This window comes from Schistocerca serialis, chromosome 4 (assembly GCF_023864345.2).
Source record: "Schistocerca serialis cubense isolate TAMUIC-IGC-003099 chromosome 4, iqSchSeri2.2, whole genome shotgun sequence".
NCBI lineage: Eukaryota > Metazoa > Arthropoda > Insecta > Orthoptera > Acrididae > Schistocerca > Schistocerca serialis.
The window spans coordinates 709,670,730-709,691,048 of record NC_064641.1 but is presented as its reverse complement, the minus strand read 5'-3'; the positions used below and the strand labels follow the sequence as shown (position 1 = coordinate 709,691,048).

General features: G+C 39.5%; 1 protein-coding gene across 1 annotated transcript in view; it reads right to left on the bottom strand.

Annotated features, from left to right (window-relative positions):
• LOC126474711 (protein alan shepard) overlaps nucleotides 1–20,319 on the bottom strand; it is a 429,882-nt gene that overhangs the window by 32,985 nt on the left and 376,578 nt on the right. The window lies entirely within an intron of this gene.

Below are 20,319 nucleotides of genomic sequence, written 5' to 3'. Positions count from 1 at the left end.
CAATAATGTTATATGCCACTTTTTTCCTTTCTTTTGTTTTTAAGCAAAATTTCTGGTAAAATCTTAATTCCTGGATAAAACTACCAATGAGCAAATTAGCTTTGAATCAATAATTATTTTGTTTAGTCAAACTTATGACATAAAAATATATGGAGATATACAGGACTTCCAGTAATTACCTTCAGGAGGTGTAATTCTAAATACTTCTGGTAGACACATACAAAAATTGAAAAATATTATCCAAGTTTTTGGAAATGTAAGTTTCTTCCTTGGGGAGGATAGAATGAATGCTTTGGAAATGTTGTAAAGGAAGTACCACTTGTTGTGAGGATATGATAAGACAAAGATGAAAGGGAAAGTGTGAGAATGAGTAAGAGGTGGGTAAGCAAGGTACCATGAGATGAAAGACAAAGTGTCTTAAATGAAAATGTATTAAGTAGAGGAGAAATGATAAGACAAGATGAAAAAAAAGGTGGGAGGGAACAGGTATGTGGAGGAGGGGGTTAGTTAATGGGCATTGAGTTTAGAAGAGCAGTGCAATAATAGGATGTGTGGAAGTTCCCATCTCTATATTTCAGGGTTACTGGTACTGTACGGGAGGAACCAAATGATACAGGCAATCTAGCAGGCAGAGGTCCCTTGAGTAGTGCCACAGAACATGCTCAGCAACTGGTACTCAGTGTTCCCAAAGCAAATAGTTGATTTGTGTCCAGTTTAGTGGTGGTCACTCCTATACATAATTTCACACAGTACACATTTTAGTTGACAAAAAACATGTATCGTTTTACATGGTGCTCTGTTTATGACAGTGGTCAGCAACACATTGATCACAATCTACTGGGAGATCACGAGTGCCTATTTGGTAGATCGCAGGCTAATGGGGAATGGAGATAGTGTATTTGTCACAGTAGCCAAGAAACTCAAATCACCAAGATAGAAACTTAAGCTGCATGTGAGATCGTTTCAGCAAGACTGTGTTGGCAGTTGGCATAAAATTGTAATTAGGTCCTTTTACCACCCACCAGACTCACTTCCCGAGACTTTAAACATTGTCGTAGAATCTCGGAACATATTCTGAGCTCAAACACAAAGAGGGCTATCCAACATAATGACCTCCTCCATGCCAAACAGCAACAGTTCTGAAAACAACAGTCATGTGAAATCCAACCTCAAGGCAGTCAGATAAAGCCAGTATCTCTTGATTTCTGGAAAGCATCCAACTCAGTACCACACCTGTGCTTATTATCTTAAGTACGACTGTATGGGAAATCAGGCAAAATTTGTGACTGGATTGAGGATTTGTTGGTATGGAGGATGCAGCAAGTTATCTTGGAAGAAGAGTCATCAACACATTTAGAAGAAACTTATGGTGTGTGCTAGGGAAGTGTGTTGAGAGTATCACTGTTCACATTGTATATTAATGACCTTGTGGACCATATTAACAGTAACCTCAGAAATTTTCCATATGATGCAGTTATCTACAATAACATAATGTCTGAAAGAAGCTGCATATGTATTCAGTCAAATGTTGATAAGATTTGAAATTTGGTGCAAAGAAGTCAACTTATGTTCAGAAATGTAAAACTGTGCATTTCACAAAGTGAAAAAACATAGTATCCTACGACAAAAGGGTCCACTGAAAGACCTCCTGTATTTGGAGACGTGAGTTGTGTTGGGGATAGTGATGTGGAGAGCATATTGATTGATAGTGGTGTACACGCCATTTTCAGTAGACGCAATGACGTGGCTAGTTGAGCATCATGCATTTGTTGTGGAGGAGTGTATTTTTAATGGTGGCTCTGTGATTACTACTCTACAGACATTTCGTATACACCTCAAATTTGGCTGTAATGATTCTGTTCCTGATAGGAAAACTATTCAAGTTTGGGTATCAAACTTTAGAGCATCAGGTTCTGCACTGAAAAGAAAATCCACTAGCTGACCCCAAGCTGTAACAATGCCAGAAAATGTGGCATGTGCGAGAATGTCTATCCTGCAATCTCCAAAATGTTCAACATTTAAATATACAGCTGCCCTAGATGTCCTGACAAGAATGCAATCAGAATCCTGCACAGAGATCTACACATGCACCCATACAAAACGATGGCTATCCAAGAATTCATTGCTAGAGATTCTGAAAGTCACAGAGCCATGAGCAAGCAAATTCTTCAGAGTGTTCCTAGAGATGTCATTTTGATTTCTTCTGACAAGACCCACTTACACTATCAGATACTGTAAATTAACAAAATTTCCTCTACTAGGCAGCAGAAAACCCTGAGGAACTTCACCAAAAACCACGTCACAGTCATCATGTGACAGTTTTGTGCACCATAGCTGAATTTGGTGTATGGCATTTGTATTTAACTTTTTTCCTTTTTTTTTTTAGATGGTGTTATGTTAACAGTTAATTCATATCACTATTGTCAAATGATAGAGACCTGCCTCTGACCTAAGTTAAACCAGTTAGTTAGGGACCACAAAGATAAAGAATTATGGTTCCAACAAGATGGAGCAACAACTTACACTTCTCAGTGTTATCTTGAAATTTTTAGAGAGTTGTTTCATGGATGTCTTCTCTCTTCATGAGGAGATATTATATGGCGAGCCCCCAAGGTCACCCAATTTATCGCCTTGTGATTTTTTTTTCTTTGCGGACACTTAAAGGCTCAAGTGTACAAACATTGCCACACAACCCTGCAAGTGCTTAATGAGGTGATCATCCAGGAAGTGGCTGCCAATGAGACTGGGAAAGGCTACGTCAATGTGTCAAAAATGGCGAAAGCAATTTAGTGGATAGAATTTTTCAAACCAACTAATGTAAAATGACATAGTATTTGTTGTTCACAAAATAAAAAGATTTTCTCTTTATCTTCCATTGTTTGTTCTAACTATCTTTTGAAATAAAGAAGGTTTTTCTGTTGGATCCTGTATCAGTCAGTCACATTTGGAATCAGTTAACTCTCACAAATACCAGGGTGCAACAGTTTGTAGGGTACGAAACAGAATGAGCACATAGGCTCAGTCATGGGTAAAGCAGGTGCACAGACTTCAGTTTATTGTTAGAACAATGGGGAAATGCAGTCAATTTAGAAAGGAGACTGCTTAAAACTTGTGTGACCTATCCTAGAATATTGCTCTTGTGTATAGGTCCTGTACCAACCAGGACTAACAGGGGATATTGGACATATATAGAGAAGGGCAGCATGAATGGACAAAGGTTTGTTTGATCCGTGGGACAGCATCAGAGAGATGCTGAAGAAACTGAATTGGCAGACTCTTGTGAGAAGAAACGAGAAAGTCCATTTACAAAGTTTCATGAACTAGCTTCAAATGACGAGTGTAGGAATGCAATACACCCCCCACATATTGCTCCTATATGGTTCATGGTGAGAAGATTAGATTAATTACAGCATCCACAGAGGTATTTAAACAATCACTCTTCCTGTGCTCCATACGTGAATGAAACAGGAAAATACCCAATAGCTATTACAATGAGACATGCCCTTTGCCATGCACTTCATAGTGATTTGTGGAGTACAGATGTGAAGTACTGAGAATGCATAAGAAAAAGTGTTGAATAAAAATAACAACTGTATTATGTAGCACTGAGAATGCATGCTCGTTTGACACAAGTTTGTTTCAAGCATGCAGAACTGATACCAACATCTATCTTGACCCTCTAAAACCATGTTAATCATACTTAATCACGTTTCTTGTATTAGTTCAAGAGGGCTGGTTGGTTGGTTGATTTGGAGGGGGGTACCAAACAGTGAGGACATCAGTCCCATGGTATAACATGACTGCATGACTGAAATCAAAGGGCACGGGATTAGCAGAGCGGTCTACAGCGCTGCAGTCATGGACTGTGCGGCTGGTCCTGGTGGAGGTTCGAGTCTCCCTCGGGCATGGGTATGTGTGTTCGTCCTTCGAATAATTTAGGTTAAGTAGTGCGTAAGCATAGGGACTGATGACCTTAGCAGTTAAGTGCTAAAAAAATTTCACACACACACACATTTGAAATCAAGGGAGGAATACCATAAACAACACAGTCCAATCAAGGCAGAGGGATGACATGCAAACGAACAGGGGAAAAGGGATGTCAGGGCATTAGGAAAAGGAAAAAACAGGAGGGAGATGGGTGAAAACAGGGAGAGTATGGGTGCCCCGACAAAACTATACACAGTGGGGCACCAGTAATGTCACTGACCCATCCTGACAGCCCCACCATACATTACCATACCAGTACCACAGTACAATGTGGACAGCACCAGGGGAAGAAGATACAAGAAAAAGGGAAACAAAAAGTACAACAGACCAAGCAAAGAGCAGAGAAAAGGCAGGGAGAATCTGGTTGGTGTGGACCCTTCCAACTCTGAAGACACAAACAGAAGAAAATAACATACTTTGTGATAATGAATGTTACGCAAAAAAAAATGCCTCCAATTTGGTTTTCAGATTTCAAAAAGATTTCAGTGGTAACCCAGTTTGTATCTTTCACTTGGGCTACCGTTGAGCTACTGACTATATCTTCTTCGACTGACAATGTTTTTGACACGGCTACGACAGCTGTTGAACTTGACTTAATATTTAAGAAATTACTGCATCTTAAAAGTGTTGCAGAACACAAAAACTGTTGGCCACTAATGCCTCAAGGAGAAAGACCCTATATTAGTTAACATTGCACTTAGGATGAAGGGCTTATTTGTGTCTAATTATTATTATTTTTAGATACGAATTTAATTAAAAGTAAGCACAGAACAAGGTGAACTAATAAGCACCTCCTGTATTTGACAAAGTTTACTAAGTTAAATGCCAAATCTCAAGGACATTGTAAACATAGCATATACTCAAGTTTCACATCAAATGTAAGATAATTCTTGTGTTATCAATACAAGAACACATTTGTAAAATGTTATGTAATAAAATTATTATTTTTTATCCAAAAAATCAAGATGTGAAACTTTCATTGTTAAACAATTGTTTTACAGTATTGCAAAATTAAAAATGCAGCAATTATTGTAGTTTTAAAAGAAGTAGATCACTCTGATATGTTAGCATAGAATAGTAGATCATGATGGCATGGTGGTTTCTACCTCTGGCCTATGAAGTAAAATTTACTAGTGATGGAGATGGGGTAAATGGTAAGGAGTGGGTGCTGAAGAGAGACTTTCTGAAAATTATTTTCCATGGACACTGCAATGGTTTGCTTGAACATCTCATTTTCTTTTTTGATAAGGGGAAGACTCGTATAATATACGAACCTGAAATACTGATGACTGAGTTGGAAACTGTGCAAGGGAAATATCTCTGTCAAATATATTTTTCTTTAGTGTGTCTTTCTTCTCTTGTTATTTCATTATCTGTTCTCTTCCTAGCCTCCACGTGTATGGGTGTATGTAAATGTGTATGTCATTTATAAAATTATTACTCATACCATCATCATCATCATCATCATCATCATCATCATCATCATCAAATAGACATATCACATTACACTTTTCATTTTTTTCTAACATTAATGCTGTATATGTATTTTTAACAGCCCATCATCCTTTGGAAGTGTCATTGGGTTTTGTTTAATGATCAAAATTAGCCAGCTTGGACGTGATATGTTTAGCCACCATTAGGGCTAGCTTGTTGAGATGACAACTGACTGTTGTTGCCTGCTCAGTATATTACATATGAAGGCCAATTCACCAGAGCGAACAAGACTGATGCATTTGAGATAGTTAAAACTGTCAGTTGCAGGATAAATAACCAAGCCAGCTACTTCTAAGTCATAATATTTTATGTTGTCAAAATTGGTCTTAACTGTCAGTATGATGAATGTCATAAAAAAGGCATTACAGTGCATATGGTAGGTTTTAGAGTGGGAACAACTACAAGGATAGGAATAGTGGACTGACAAATTACATGGTGTGACAATGACATTATAGAGTTTGTGAGGACAACAGGAGGTGACAGTAATTGGTGTGAAAAGGATGTCAGTGAGATGATTTTTATTTTATGGCTTGATAAATTAATGTATTGAAACATTCAAGGACTTGGCAGCAATGTGTGACAAGAAAGGGGCTTTTCGAGTTTTTTTGGAAGTGTAATCTCTATTTGTTGGAGGTTGAGAACAGGGATCTGTCTGGGACATTTGTTGGCAGGCAAGATAGGTGGGGTAATTGTGGCAGAGAATGTGGGAAAAGTTTCTGGAACAGGTGTTGAGGGATTCAGTAACATAGCAGATGTGTGTATCACACATGCCTATTTTGTATAAATCAAAAGCAAAATTTCACTCTTCAAAAGAAATGGAAAGAAATCCTTCAGAAATATACACATCATGGTGGAAAAATCTCACTTTTAGTAACTCTTTCAAATAATGACAAATTATGGTATTAAATACAACTAAATGCTGAAACATGAAGTAAGAAAACAATCACAGGCAATGAAGTACAAACTGACATTCAATTACTCTGATTAAAGAAGCCAACAAAAACTATTTTTGATTACACAATATAACAAACTAGAAAATTAATGTAACTGGAATGGAAAGGCTTTTAATTTTTCAACAAGGATGAAGGTTTTATTGAAGAATGAAGATGCAGATAACTCTTTATTACACGAGAATTGTGTGAGCATTGGCTTTGGCTTCTATTCTCTCTCTCTCTCTCTCTCTCTGTCTCTCTCTCTCTCTCTCTCTCTCTCTCTCTCTCTCACCCCCCCCCCCCCCCCACACACACACACACACACCTACCCCCTTCCTTTAAGCATTTTAATATAGCCTTTTCTCCAGTGAAATGCCTGTTGCTAAAGTTATCAACAGTAGTTTCCCATGATACTATTATTCTAACACTCATGACGTCATCTTTCTACCAATCTGATATATTGTTTCTCAATGACAGCATTGAAATTTGTAAGGGAAAAAATCAAGGTAACTGTTGAAGAGTGCAGCAGCTGATGTATGTTTTTGTTGAAGACTGCAGTGGTTATGATTTCATATGGACTGAACAGCAGATGCAGTTACAATGACATTTTTCCTTGTGGTTTATTGTTAAGAGACTAATAGTTTGGAGAAGAATAATTGTAAAGTGACTGATTAAAACTGAATAGACAACTAAAGTAATGACTGATTCTGATTCAGATTCAGCATAGAAAACAGTATTTGGACTGTTCAAACACTTCTGAGAGAAACTGTTCAGTGAAATTTAAGTTTGGTTCCATAATACACAAGAAACTTTCGATATCCTGCATTTGACGAACTATTCCAGTATAATTCACAGTTGGTTGTTTTCCCCTAATTGTTGCCAGACTTTTGTTTGAACTGAGCTGCAAAAATACATTGAACATCCTGAATCTAACATATATAATAATAACTGCAGCAGCAGTCCATACCTAGTAATAAGATTCGTTTAAGCAGAGCAATAGTAAATCTGTCATAGGTTTTATTCTCCATGTGAAAGGTTCTCAGTTCTTACTGTGTTATGTGCAACTAAGTCTTACACCTTAATAAAGTGCCATGCCCCAATAAATGAGAACAATAAAAGGAATCCAGAAAAAGTTGAAAGCTTCTGGGAATCACTGGAACATGAACTATGAAAGGTTCCATTGAATAATGTTAAATTTTATTAGGAGTTTGAGGGCACAGACTTTAAAAAAATGAATGTTCAGGAAAACTGTTGAAAAATATCCAGCCCATGAAAGAAACTATGCAAAGGCTTCACCTTCAAATTAATATCCACAAACTTTAGGAAACTGACGAGGAAACACAAAACTTACAAATCCCCTAATACAAACCTAGGACAATTTCAGACTGACTGTGTAGCTATATCCTTTAACAACCAAAGAAATCATGAACACAAAAGGCAGGAAGGTTACAAATATAAGATCACTATTTAACGGCAATAAAAATGAAATTTATTCCGCAAACAAGCATTCTAAGGCAAGTGTAAAGGATCCATAAAATTAATACTGAAACTTTGAAAGTCAAGAATGGCTAAATACAGACTTATAAGACTGTGAGGTGATAAAGCAAAGATAGTCAAAGTAGCCCAGCACTAGTGCCCCCCCCCCCTTTTTTTTTTTTTTGGGGTGGGGGTGGGGGCGCAAAACATCAAAGTCAAAAGCACCCAGTAATGAACCATAGGATGCTGGGACTGTGAGGGTACAAAACTGTTGCGAGGTCCAATACAAAAAGGAAGAAAAAACAAATCTAAAACATCAAGACCCAGCACTAGTCAAAAGACATAAAAAGTATAGATGGTGGAATGAACACTGCAAAGAAGCATTACTGCTTAGAAAACAGTCCTGGCAGAAATAGTACGCTACCAGTATATGTGTAATTGACAATTCATAATATAGTTTACATTGTGCCTATCATGTCATCTCACTTAATAACTGGTTTCATCACATGTAGAAGCAATGTAGTACATCAACTTACATTATTATGCATTTTTATTATGTCAACAATGTAGTCAAAATGACTACTGTATTGTAAACTACCTAGATTTACCATTGTCCTATATCACATGTACAAACAATGCACGAAACTGATTCTTGGGCCAATAAATATGGTGTCAAACATCGAAAACAATAAGGGCAGTCAAAAGGAAGTCTGAAAGCAACCAGCTATCACTAACAGAGAGAGACTTCCAAAAGAACAATACCAGGAACTTCTATAAAAATTTCAAGCAAAGCCTTCAAACTTACTAATGGCCTAACGTGTGCTCCAGAAATGTAGATGGAAAATTAGCACTAAACAACCAAGAACACTATGAAATATTAGAAAGCTATTTCAAGAAGTTAGATTGTGAGAAACGACGGTCAAAATTTCTGAAACATAATTCGGGATGCACTTACACAACCTCAGAAACCCCTACCATGGCTGAAATCCAAAATATCATTGAAGATTTGAAGACCAATAAAGGACAAGGGGGAAGATTCAAAAATTGCTGAAATGAGGAAAACCACAGGTGATGGAACAGTCAAAAAGCTACATGGAGTCTCTCAAAAAGTGAGAGATAAAACTGCCCCCAGCAATTGTAGAAGAATTCCCCTCCTTCCTGTGACATACAAAAGTCTTTCAAAAGCATTACAAAAGAGGCTGGAAACCCAGCCAGATCAGCAATTAGGAGAATATAAAGGAGGGTTTAAAAAAAGACAGTCCTGCATGAATCAAATTTTCAATTTGAAATTTATAATGAGGAATTCAAGAATGAGAGCATTTATATAACATTTATAGAATTCTAAAGCATATGATTCAATTGACAGGGAAACATTATTCACCACCTTAAAAGAGTCTGGAACTGACAACAAACCAGTGGCAATCATAGAAGACACACTAACAAATACAAAATTAAACTTTTAGGTGGAACCTCCAAGCCTTTTTAGATCAAAAGTGGTGTAAGTGAAGGAAATGGGTTGTCCCCACTGCTGTTCAGATGTGTACTAGAAAAGGTAATAAGGGAATGGAGGAAAAGAACAAGAAGAAAGAATTTAAAAAATCGCAACTGGGAGAGAAGGGGATAATCTGAGAACTGACTGATTGGCTTTTGCAGGCATATAAACTTCTTGCACGAGAGAACTTCAAAAGTGGACCTATGCATGTCTTTTGAAAAAAGAGAGTATACAAGTAGGTGCTGGGATCTGATTAGGGAAGAATAAAAAAGGCTACAAAATTTACATATCTAGGTGAAACAATACAACCAAATGCTTTGGACAAAGAAGCTATCTTAGCAAGGGCAAGGAAAATGGAAGTGGCTTTTCAATTAACAAAAAATTTGTCTAATGAAAAATCTTTATCAAAAATCACATCAACACTGTCATTACACCAGAACGTCTTTATGCTCGATAATGCTTTTTGTTAAATACCACCAGACAATAAAAGAAGGGAAGGGAAGGAAAGGAAAGGAAAATAATAAGGAAAATTGTGGGTCCAAAATATGACAATGGAAAATGGAAATTAAGGAGTTTATGAAAGACTAGAACAAATATTAGACACAGTGAGGAAGATGAAAAGTTGTTTTCTATCAACACCTAAAAAGGCTAAACAAACAAACAACAACAAAAAGAATTAATTTTTTTGACAGACGCCAAAAAACATCCCTGATGGGGATCAAAGAAGTTAAAGCAGGAGGAAGAAATACGAGAAAAGTAAAATTTCAGAGCAAAAAATATCAACACATACAGAAAAAGAGAGGCACAATGTGGACAGAAGAAAGAACAACATAGAAAGAAAGAAGACACAGCTGATCCTATAATTTTCCTGTTCCCAAACTGCTGAATTCTCAAGGATTTGTGTTTAATGAAGGCAATCCAGCTCAGTAATTCTCATATGATCTCCAGAGTATTGTTAGCACAAATATATTATTATTTATGTTCTCAGCAGGACAGATCAACAAAAATCAAATAATGTTTCAAGATTACATGTTCATAATGATGATTTAAATATAGCACCATGTACCACATTTTAAATTATCATACAGTTAGTGACTTTTGATAATGACATTATTAAACAAGGTCTTTTGGGCCTATTCAAGAGATAAAGTTTGAGTGTATTTGTTTCATTCAACCTGGTGTGTTTTAATGAAGTGTTAAACAAGTGACTTTTTAATTTCATTTTTATGAGTGTCTGAACATAATTATAGCTTGCTGTTTTCTGTGTATTATAATTAACTTTTGTATAATACAATTAGAATGGTTATAACTCTGGAGATTTGTGAACTAGACATTATATAGTGACTATTACTCAGCGTAAGGTTCTCTATAAATATCTACCAGATACTGGGAAACAGGGAAACAGGGACTGGGGCAGGTTGTATTCTAAAGTTCCATTACAAGTATAACTTCCTGAACTTTATCAGCATATAAACAACAGAAGCGTAATGTGCATCCTTCTTCTTTCCTAAGAACATAGTGACAACTTCCTTGATTAATAACAAAGCCTTCCTCCTACCCACAGTCATTTTTGCTTCAATGGTGAAACTGAAAATTATTTCCAAATATCAGGTCTGATAAACACTTTTCTTTCAGTTTCATTTCTGATAGACAAAGAAATATTTTGCAAAAATACTTTTAAACATTATCCATCTTTGGTTATTTGCCACATGCAGTCCACAATCAAAGAAGAGCTGAAAAAACTGTCATAGTAGTTATGATATATATTGAGCAGCGAAATCACTGACAGTGAAATTTAAAGTTTGTGTTACTGTTAAGTGACATTATATGAAATGTGTATCATCTGTGGGCAGTAAATTGTCAGTTATAATTTTATTTGAGGTACAAACACTGTATTATTTGTGTTTTCTCTAGACTAAGAGCAAATGAATGGTATACAGAAGTTCCTTAGCAACTGAGTGTTACATGGTGTAATTTCACATGACTTTGGTGACCAAGTTAGCAGATAACATACTGAAATTACCAAACTGCATACAGGAAAAAATGAATCATGAGCTGCAAGGATAAAATATCTCTAGTATGTTTAGGCATTAACTACATTGTGCAGAACTATTTGTGTCAAATGCTTCCAAAGTGTACACCTTCCATTCCCATCAGGTATTCGAAATATTTTTTTCTAGCCAAAGGTCAGATACTTTTTATACAGGCCCAACCACATTACTGCTTGCATGTCCCCAATTTGTCCATGCCTGCCTGGCTGCCCACCTGCAGCACACAATCTGGAACAGCCTGACATTGGAGACTGCAGTATGCTTATCTTTAACTTTCTCCCATGGGTCAAACAAACCTGTGACCACTCATGCTGCCTTTCTTTGTATACATTCAGTATCCCCTGTTAGTAATCTTGGGTAAAGGTCCTACACATTTCACCTACATTCCAGGATGGATCACAAGGGTGGCTTTGTTAGCAGTCTCCTTTGTAGATTGACTTCATTTTCCTAGTATTCTAACAATGAAGCATGGTCTACCACATGCTTTACCTATGAGCGAGCCTATGTGAATGATTTGATATCCCTACAAATTGTTACACCCAGGTGTTTTTATAAGTTGACTACTTCCTACATCGGCTCACTGATGTAGTCTAAGGATAACACTTTCTTCTACTGTGTAAAGTGCAAAATTAAAGTAAGTTAACAATGTTTGCAGCATCTTGGAATCTTTATCAAAATCTGACAGGATACTCTGAAGTTTTTCCCAAAAGTAGTTCATTACCGATAAATGATTCATCAAAAGTCTGACGTTTCTATTAATATTGTATGCAAGGTTATTAATACACAACACATGAACTGCAAGGATCCGAACACACTTCCCTGGAGCATATGTGAAGTTACTTCTACATTTCTCAATGACTCTTCATCCAAGATAACATGCTGCGATCTCTCTATCAAGAAGTCTGCATCAAGCCATGAATTTTGCTTGTGACCTCCATACAATCATACTCTTGATAGTATGTGTATGTGTGGTAATTTTTGGAAGTTAAGAAATACTGCATCTACCTGCCAGCTTTCATGACATGCTGAATTGCAGATATGCACAATGGAAAGTCTGTTACATATTGAGCTTTTGCCCAAAACCTTCTTCAGGAAGGAAAACACAAACACACATTCACACAATCAAGTGTACCTCACATACACATAACCACAACCTCTGGCCAGAATGTAAATGTGTCCATTGAATGGAAGCAGCAATGGGAGTGGGCTGGGGAAGGGGCACGGATAGAAAGGTATGGGTGGAAGAGGGTGGGGAGGGGGCGTAGGGGGAGAGAAGTCAGCATTACCTGGTGGAGTGGGCAAGGACTAGATAGTGGCAGGACAAGGTTCCCAGTGCACGGTTGGGAGGTGGAAAAGGAGATAACTGGATAAGCGGAAAACACTGGTGGTTGCATTGGAAGAGAGCAGCACAGAATGTGGGTGAGGAAACGTGAGCTGGGAGCAGGTAATAAGACAGAGGGGGCAGGAACTGTTGGGTGGAGGGTGTGGGGAGAGTACATTGTCGTAGGTTGATGCTGGGATGATTTGGGGTGTGGAGAATGTGTTGTAAGGATAACACCCACCTAAACAGTTCAGAAAAATTGGTGGTGGAGGGGAGGACCCAGATGGCCTGGCTTGTGAAGCAGCCATTGAAATCAAACATGTTATTTGCAGCTGCATGTTGTGCAACAGGGTGGTCCATTTTGTTCTTGGCCATGGTTTGGTGGTATCCAGTCTTCCTGGAGGACAGCTGGTTGGCTGTCATATTGACATAAAAACCTGTGCAATGATTGCAGCAAAGCTGGTATATGACATGGCTGCTTTTGCAAGTGGCTCAGTCTCTAATGGGATACGATAAGCCTATGACAGGTCTGGAACAGGAGGTGCTGGATGGCTGGACTGAGTGACAAAGGGATGGACATTGTGGAGGTCAAGTGGCACAGCCATGGGTACCCACATGGCACCCTCCTATGCCAATCTGTTTACGGAGCATCTAGGGGAAATCTTCCTAGCTTTCCAAAACCCCAAACTCCTGGTCTGCTTCAGCTTCACTAATGATATCTCCATGACATGGACTCGGGGCCACAACTGCATAACATCATTCTTTCACAAACTCAACAAATCTCTCGTCCATTTCACTTGGCCCTCCTCAACCCAACAAGCATGCTACATTCCTGGATGTTGACCACCTTTTTGATGGCTGCATCCACAACCTGTACACATAAAACCCCACAACTGAACCTGACAGCTGCCATCTCTTCCACTCCAAAAATTCCTCCCATACAGCCTGGCCACCTAGGGACAGCATATCTGCAATGATAAGAGCTCCCTTGCCCAATATGCTGAAGGTCACACATAGGCTTTCACACAAAGGCCTTCACAGACACGAGACTCTTGCCCAGACCCAGTCAACAGACAGATTACTCATACCATATTTCGACATACCCCCAATCCTCCCACCACCCCCATGAACCAGCTACACACTAGCACCCCCTTCCTCACACAATACCACGCTGGACTGGAGAAACTGAACCACATCCTTCATCAGGGCTTTGGTTATCTATTAAACATGACCTAAAATGAGCAACATCCCGCCCAACATCCTTCCCACTCCTCCTAAATTGACGCTCCATCACTCACTCAATCTCAACAACACCCTAGTCCATTCCTATGCAATTCCCAATCCCAATCTCTTGCCATAGGAATCATATCTCTGTGGAAGACCCAGGCCCGAGACCTATCAGATCCACTCCCATAGCACTTTCTATTCCAGTACTGTCACAGGCTTACACTAAAAAATCATAGGTCATGTCATGTACCAGTTCTGCTGCAATCATTGCACAGCTTTTATATTTGTGTGACCATCAACCAGCTGTCTACCACGAAGAATGGCCACCGTCAATCTGGGGCCAAGAGCAAAGTGGACCACCCTGTGGCACAACATGCAGCTGAACATAACATGCTCGATTTCAATGGCTGCTTCACAACCTGGATCATCTGGATCCTCACCTCCACTACCCTCTTTTATGAACCTCACAGATGATCCTTACAACACATTCTCCACCCCTGTAACCTACCTATCATCAACCCATGATAACCTACTGTCCCACACCCTCCACCCCACAGTTTCCATCCCCCCTGTCCTTTCACCTCCTTCCAATTCAAATTAATTATATGCCACTTTCTTCCAACACACTACCAGTCTTGTTCCCATCTCTGCTCCTGTCCTTTTGTGCTCTGCTCTGCTCCCCCTTCCCACACCTCCCTCCACCGCAGCCTCCCAACACTGCACCTGGCAACCTTGTCCTGCCATTATTTAGTCCTGGCACACTCCGGCAGCAGTGCTGACTGCTCCCCCCTCCTCCCCCCCCCCCCCCCCCCCCCCCATTCCCCACCCCACTCCGGATTACTGCTTCCGTCTGATGGACATAGTTGCATTCTGGCCGGAGATAGTGGTTATGTGTATGTGAGGTGTGGTTGCTTGTCTGAATGTGTGTTCCTTTCTAAAGAAGTCTTTGGCCAAAAGCTCAATGTGTAACAGTCTTTTTGTTGTGTTGTCTGCAACTCAGTATGTCATCTTTATGGGGTGTAGCTATCTATCGTTTTCATAATATTGTTGATATCAACCTGGATTTTCCACTGTTTGGCTGCCTTGATCAATGGGTTCCAGGATATCATGTGAAGGAAATGCAAGTTGGGTTTCACATGATCAGTGTTTTCAGAATGCATGCTGGTTGGCACAGAGGAGATCATACTCAATGGTTGGAATTGATTTCTTACCATGTCATAGCCTCCTCCCAAATTATCACCAGTGATGCCTGCGTGACACTATAACCCAGCTGTCTAGCCATGGATACACACATCACGCAAACAAAACTGGTATTAATATGATCATCGATGACTCATCTTATGATGATCTGTTTTAGGTATTCCCACAAATCTTTCCCCTACAGCAGCATAAGTAAGACATCATACTGTCACCATGCCAGGATGCTAGTCTATGCACAGCCTTGTCTGCTGCCTCCAGACGAACTCAAGATTGGATAGTATGAGTTCTCTTTCACATTAACACAAGGAATCAGTTGTTCAGGTAGCAGCTCAGACTTGCCACTCCATATTATACCTAAAAAGAGCAGTGTGGGGCATTCTTGTAGTGACCATCAGAATAATGCCATAGCAACTGATCACTATCAAATACCTCCTACCAAGAAATTTGCTTTGCACATTCATGGATAGCCAGTTTCTCCACAAGCAACCACATCCTTGCTTTTTTATCATATACCCATTGCACCAGAAGATTCACCAAAACTGCTTTTTTCACTCCATTCAGATTAAAATTTCTTCTAATGTATTTCTGACTGTGAAATATCTCATCCATGAAGTGTTGTTAGATAGTTAGTTATGTGTTCCATTAATCAATCTCATGGTAACCATTATGATGTGGAATGTGTCATGCGCATAAGAAATGCACACATGAATCAAGGGCTCTTTTTAAAGCTTAAAATTTTTATTACCTACCCCATTCCCTTAAATGGTAAAAAAGGCAAATAAATTTATTGGTATAATATATATTCCTATTCAAGAATTCATCTGTGGTATAGGAGGAGTTGTCAAGAAGATATGATTTCAATTTATTTTTGAAACTATTGCTGCTGTCTGTCAAACATTTTATTTCATCTGGTGATTTATCGAAAAGTTTTACAGCAGCATATTTTACCCCTTTCTGTACCAAAGATAGGTTAAACAGAGGATACTGTAATTCTTTCTTTCTTCTGGTATTATAGTCATGAATGTCACTGTTGTTTTTAAACTGGCCCACGTTGTTGAGAACAAATTTCATTACTGAGTAAACGTATTGTGAGGGTGTTGTAATAATCCTAACCTTTTAAACAGATGCCTACAAGATGTGAGACTATGAACCTACACATTATTCTAACCACTTTCTTTTGAGCAGTGGATATTTTTTGCCCAAGTGTTGAGTTACCCCAAAATATTATTCCGTATGACATCAGAGAGTGAAAATATGCAAAGTATGTTAGCTTGCTAATTTCTGTATCCCCAAAATTAGCAATTTTTCTGATTGCAAAAGTTGCTGAACCTACTTGCTTTAGGAGATACAAAATATGAATTTTCCAATTAAGATTGTCATCTATGTGTACACCAAAAAACTTAGAATGCTCAACCATGGCTAATGACTTCTGTTGATGTGTTATATTTATTGAAGGAACTGTACTTCTTGCATTAGAAAATTGGATGTACTGTGTTTTTTCGAAGTTCAGAGGAAGCCCATTCACAGAAAACCAATCAATAACTTTCCCACAGACATTATTTGTATCATTTTCTACTGAAGTTTCTTTTAATGGATTAATAATTATGCTTGTATCATCAGCAAACAGTGTCAGTTTAGCTTCTTGTTTCAGATAAGAAGAAAGGTCATTCACATATATCAAGAATATAAGGGGCTGTATGATTGAACCCTATGGAGCACCTAATGCAATTTCAGCCCAGTTCGATGACATGCTGCTGCATTTATGCTGTAGAATTATAATTTCTGAACATTATATCATGGTTCACACAATCAAATGCTTTGGACAAGTCACAGAAAATTCCTATTGGTGACATTTTACTATTTAAATACTCTATTATGTGTTCAGTGAAATTGTATATTGCTGTTTCTGGAGAACAACATTTATTAAATCCAAACTGTGATTTCCTAGGTATCCCATTACTTTCTCGGTGATTTTTTAAAATGCTGTAAGGAAGGATACTAGCTGGTAACTGTTGAGATCTGCCGTGTCTCCTTTTTTGTAGAGAAGCTTGACAATAGCATATTTTAACCTGTCTGGGAAAATACCTTAAGTTAGTGATGCGTTACAGATGTGACTCAAAACATCACTTGTAACTGCTCCACACTGTTTCAATATCATGTTACAGATGTCATCTACTCCAAAAGAACATTTAGTTTTCTAAGATTTAATGATTTTCCTTATATCACACAAGGCTGTTAGACGAAAATTAATCTGACAAGGGACTCTCAAAACTGACCCTTCCATGTACTACCTGGTTTTTTAATCTTCACTTAAGAAATGGTTGTTAAATAGATTAGCTACTTTCTTCCTTTTGGTTAAGACGGTCTCATTCACTTCAATAGTAATACTACCTGTAACTCTTCAGGCTTTCCTGGCAAGATCTTGACATGTGGAATAATTGGGTCTACTGCCGGATGTTTGTGTCACTCTGGCACAGTATTTCGGCCATGTAACTCGTTGCCCTCTTCACGTGCTACCTGAGACTGCCGTATTGGAGGATCTTGCCCAGTATTTATGCCCAGAGGGCGTTGCGTGCTCTCTCTGCCAGTTGTGCATGTCAGGATGTGGCTGAGATGGAAGTGGAGTCTAAGAAAGAACTAGTCTCCCGTTTATTGAGAAAACATTTACTGATTGACCTAGCCGGGGTAAATTATGTGAGTTCAGCGGGCCTAAGGCGCAAACAGATTGAGCCGGGGCTCGAAAAGTGGACGGAGGCAACCGGCCAATGTGTCTGATCTCGTCGAGGGTCTGTCAGTAAAAGAGAGAGCACCCAGCGCCCTCTGGGCATAAATACTGGACAAGATCCTCCAATACGGCAGTCTCAGGTAGCACCTGAAAATGGCAACAAGTTATGTGGCCGAAATATTGTGCCAGAGCGACACAAACATCTGGCAGCAGACCCGATTATTCCACATGTCAGTAACACTACCTACTCCAGTGGTTACTTTTCCTGTCTCTCTTCTAACATTCCATACTGATTTGATTTTATTGCTCAAGTTGTTAATTTCATCTCTAATATACATATTTTTGATTTTCAGACAACTTTTCTCAGTTTGTTACAATATTTTTATAGTATAATATTACTTCTGGGTCCTTACTAATCCTTGCTGTCACATACAATTTTCTTTTTCTTTTTGGAGACACTTTAGTACCTGTAGTAATCAATCATTTCTTTCAAAACTGTTTGGTGTTACATTTAGCAATTTTTTCAGAGCAACAATGTTCAAAAAGGAATATATATTTATAACTAGCATTTTGCTCATTATATACATGTACTCAATTAACATTTCTTAAAATTTCTGTGAAGTGCTCTATAGATACTGGGTTGACCAGCATTATACTTTTACTTAATGGTTTCTGAACTTTACCTCCAGCTAGGTTTTGTAAGTTAATCAATTATGCATCACGGACAAATAATCCATTTATCATGGGGAAAGCATGTGTTAGTTTTACATCCCCTTCCTGTACAATGCATTATCTATTAGAGTGCTACTGTCTTGAGCTATACGTTTAGGGAAGTTGATTACTGATTCTAAGTTGTATTTCATTAATAACACTTCTAGTTCAATTTTCCAATCAGAATTGCTTAGAAAGTTTATACTGAAATCACCACAGATTAATAACTACTACTTTTTTGTCTGACAGATAGCATAATAGGGAGTCAAGCTTTTCTTATGAATAGCTTCCAATCTCCTAAGGGGAACCTGTACACTTTTGCTAATATCAACACTACATTATCTAGCTGTAGTCCACATGCACAAACTTCAAAATGCTGATCAACATAAAATTTGCTTACTTCTACTGTTTTGTACTTATACCCTAGTTTTGTTTAAATGGCAACTCCTCCTTTATCCATGCTAGATCTGCAAGTGTAAGAAGCTAAATTATATCCATTTATACTCCCACTTTCAACCCTCACAGTTACATGGTGTTCAGACAGACAAAGTATATCTATTTCAATCTCATTCTCATTTTTGAGATCACCTAAACACACTAATAGCTCATCTGCTTTATTTTTTATTCCCCTGATATTTTGATGAAGTAAATTGGTACTACCCTCAGCATTATCCATATTTTGTGTACATGATGCTTCTTTTATTATATTTTTCTTGATTGTTGTCTGTCTGGACTTTGGCTTTAACCTATAAAACCTGTCTGCCTTGACCCATTAATCACAGGGATCATCCCTTGTATGACTGAGCCCCCCCCCCCCCCCTTAAAGTATCTGCTAGTAGAAAAGTTAACTTATCTTTCCTCTTCCTATTTAGGTGCAGGTCAGATTTAAGTGTATCACCACCTACCAATAGCATCAACTGGAGCAACACTTCTGAGAGATTTCGCCAGTATCTGGAGCATCCTGTCCAGCCCAGTGCTAACACGCCTTACAGCAGTGTTTATCCAGAGCTGATCAGGGCGCTGAAAGACCTCCACAAACCCCACATTTGTGCACCCAGATTCTGCTCCTATTTTATCCAGGTCACTCCTAATAGTATATCTTGTATTCATAGCCAGGCAGTTTTCTGCTCCCCCCAACTATAATTACCTGATCTTCAATCTCAAACGCCCCATAGCTGACCTAAGTTTTCAGTCACCTGGACAAGGCTCGCACTTGGGAGGGGGGGAGGAGTGGCGGCGGGGGGAGGAGAGGCGGCGGGGGGGTAGGAGGGGGTGCGGAGGGGGGCGGCGGGGGGGGGGCGGCGGGGGGTAGGGGGCGGAGGGGGAGGGGGCGGCGGTGGGTAGGGGGCGGCGGGTGGGGGAGGGGTCGGCGGGGTGAAGAGAGGGGTCGGCGGGGGGAAGAGAGGGGTCGGCGGGGGGAAGAGAGGGGGGCGGCGGGGGGAAGAGAGGGGGCGGCGGGGGGGGGAAGAGAGGGGCGGCGGTGGGAAGAGAGGGGGCGGCGGTGGGAAGAGAGGGGCGGCGGTGGGAAGAGAGGGGGCGGCGGGGGCGGGGGGGAGCGGGGGAGGGCGGGAGCGGGGCGGGGAGGGAGAGAGGGGGAGGGGGAGCGTGAGCGGGGAGCGGGGGGTGAGAGAGGGGGAGCGGGGGCGGGGGGGAGAAAGGGGGAGCGGGAGCGGGCGGGGGGAGAGGGGGGAGCGAGAGAGGGG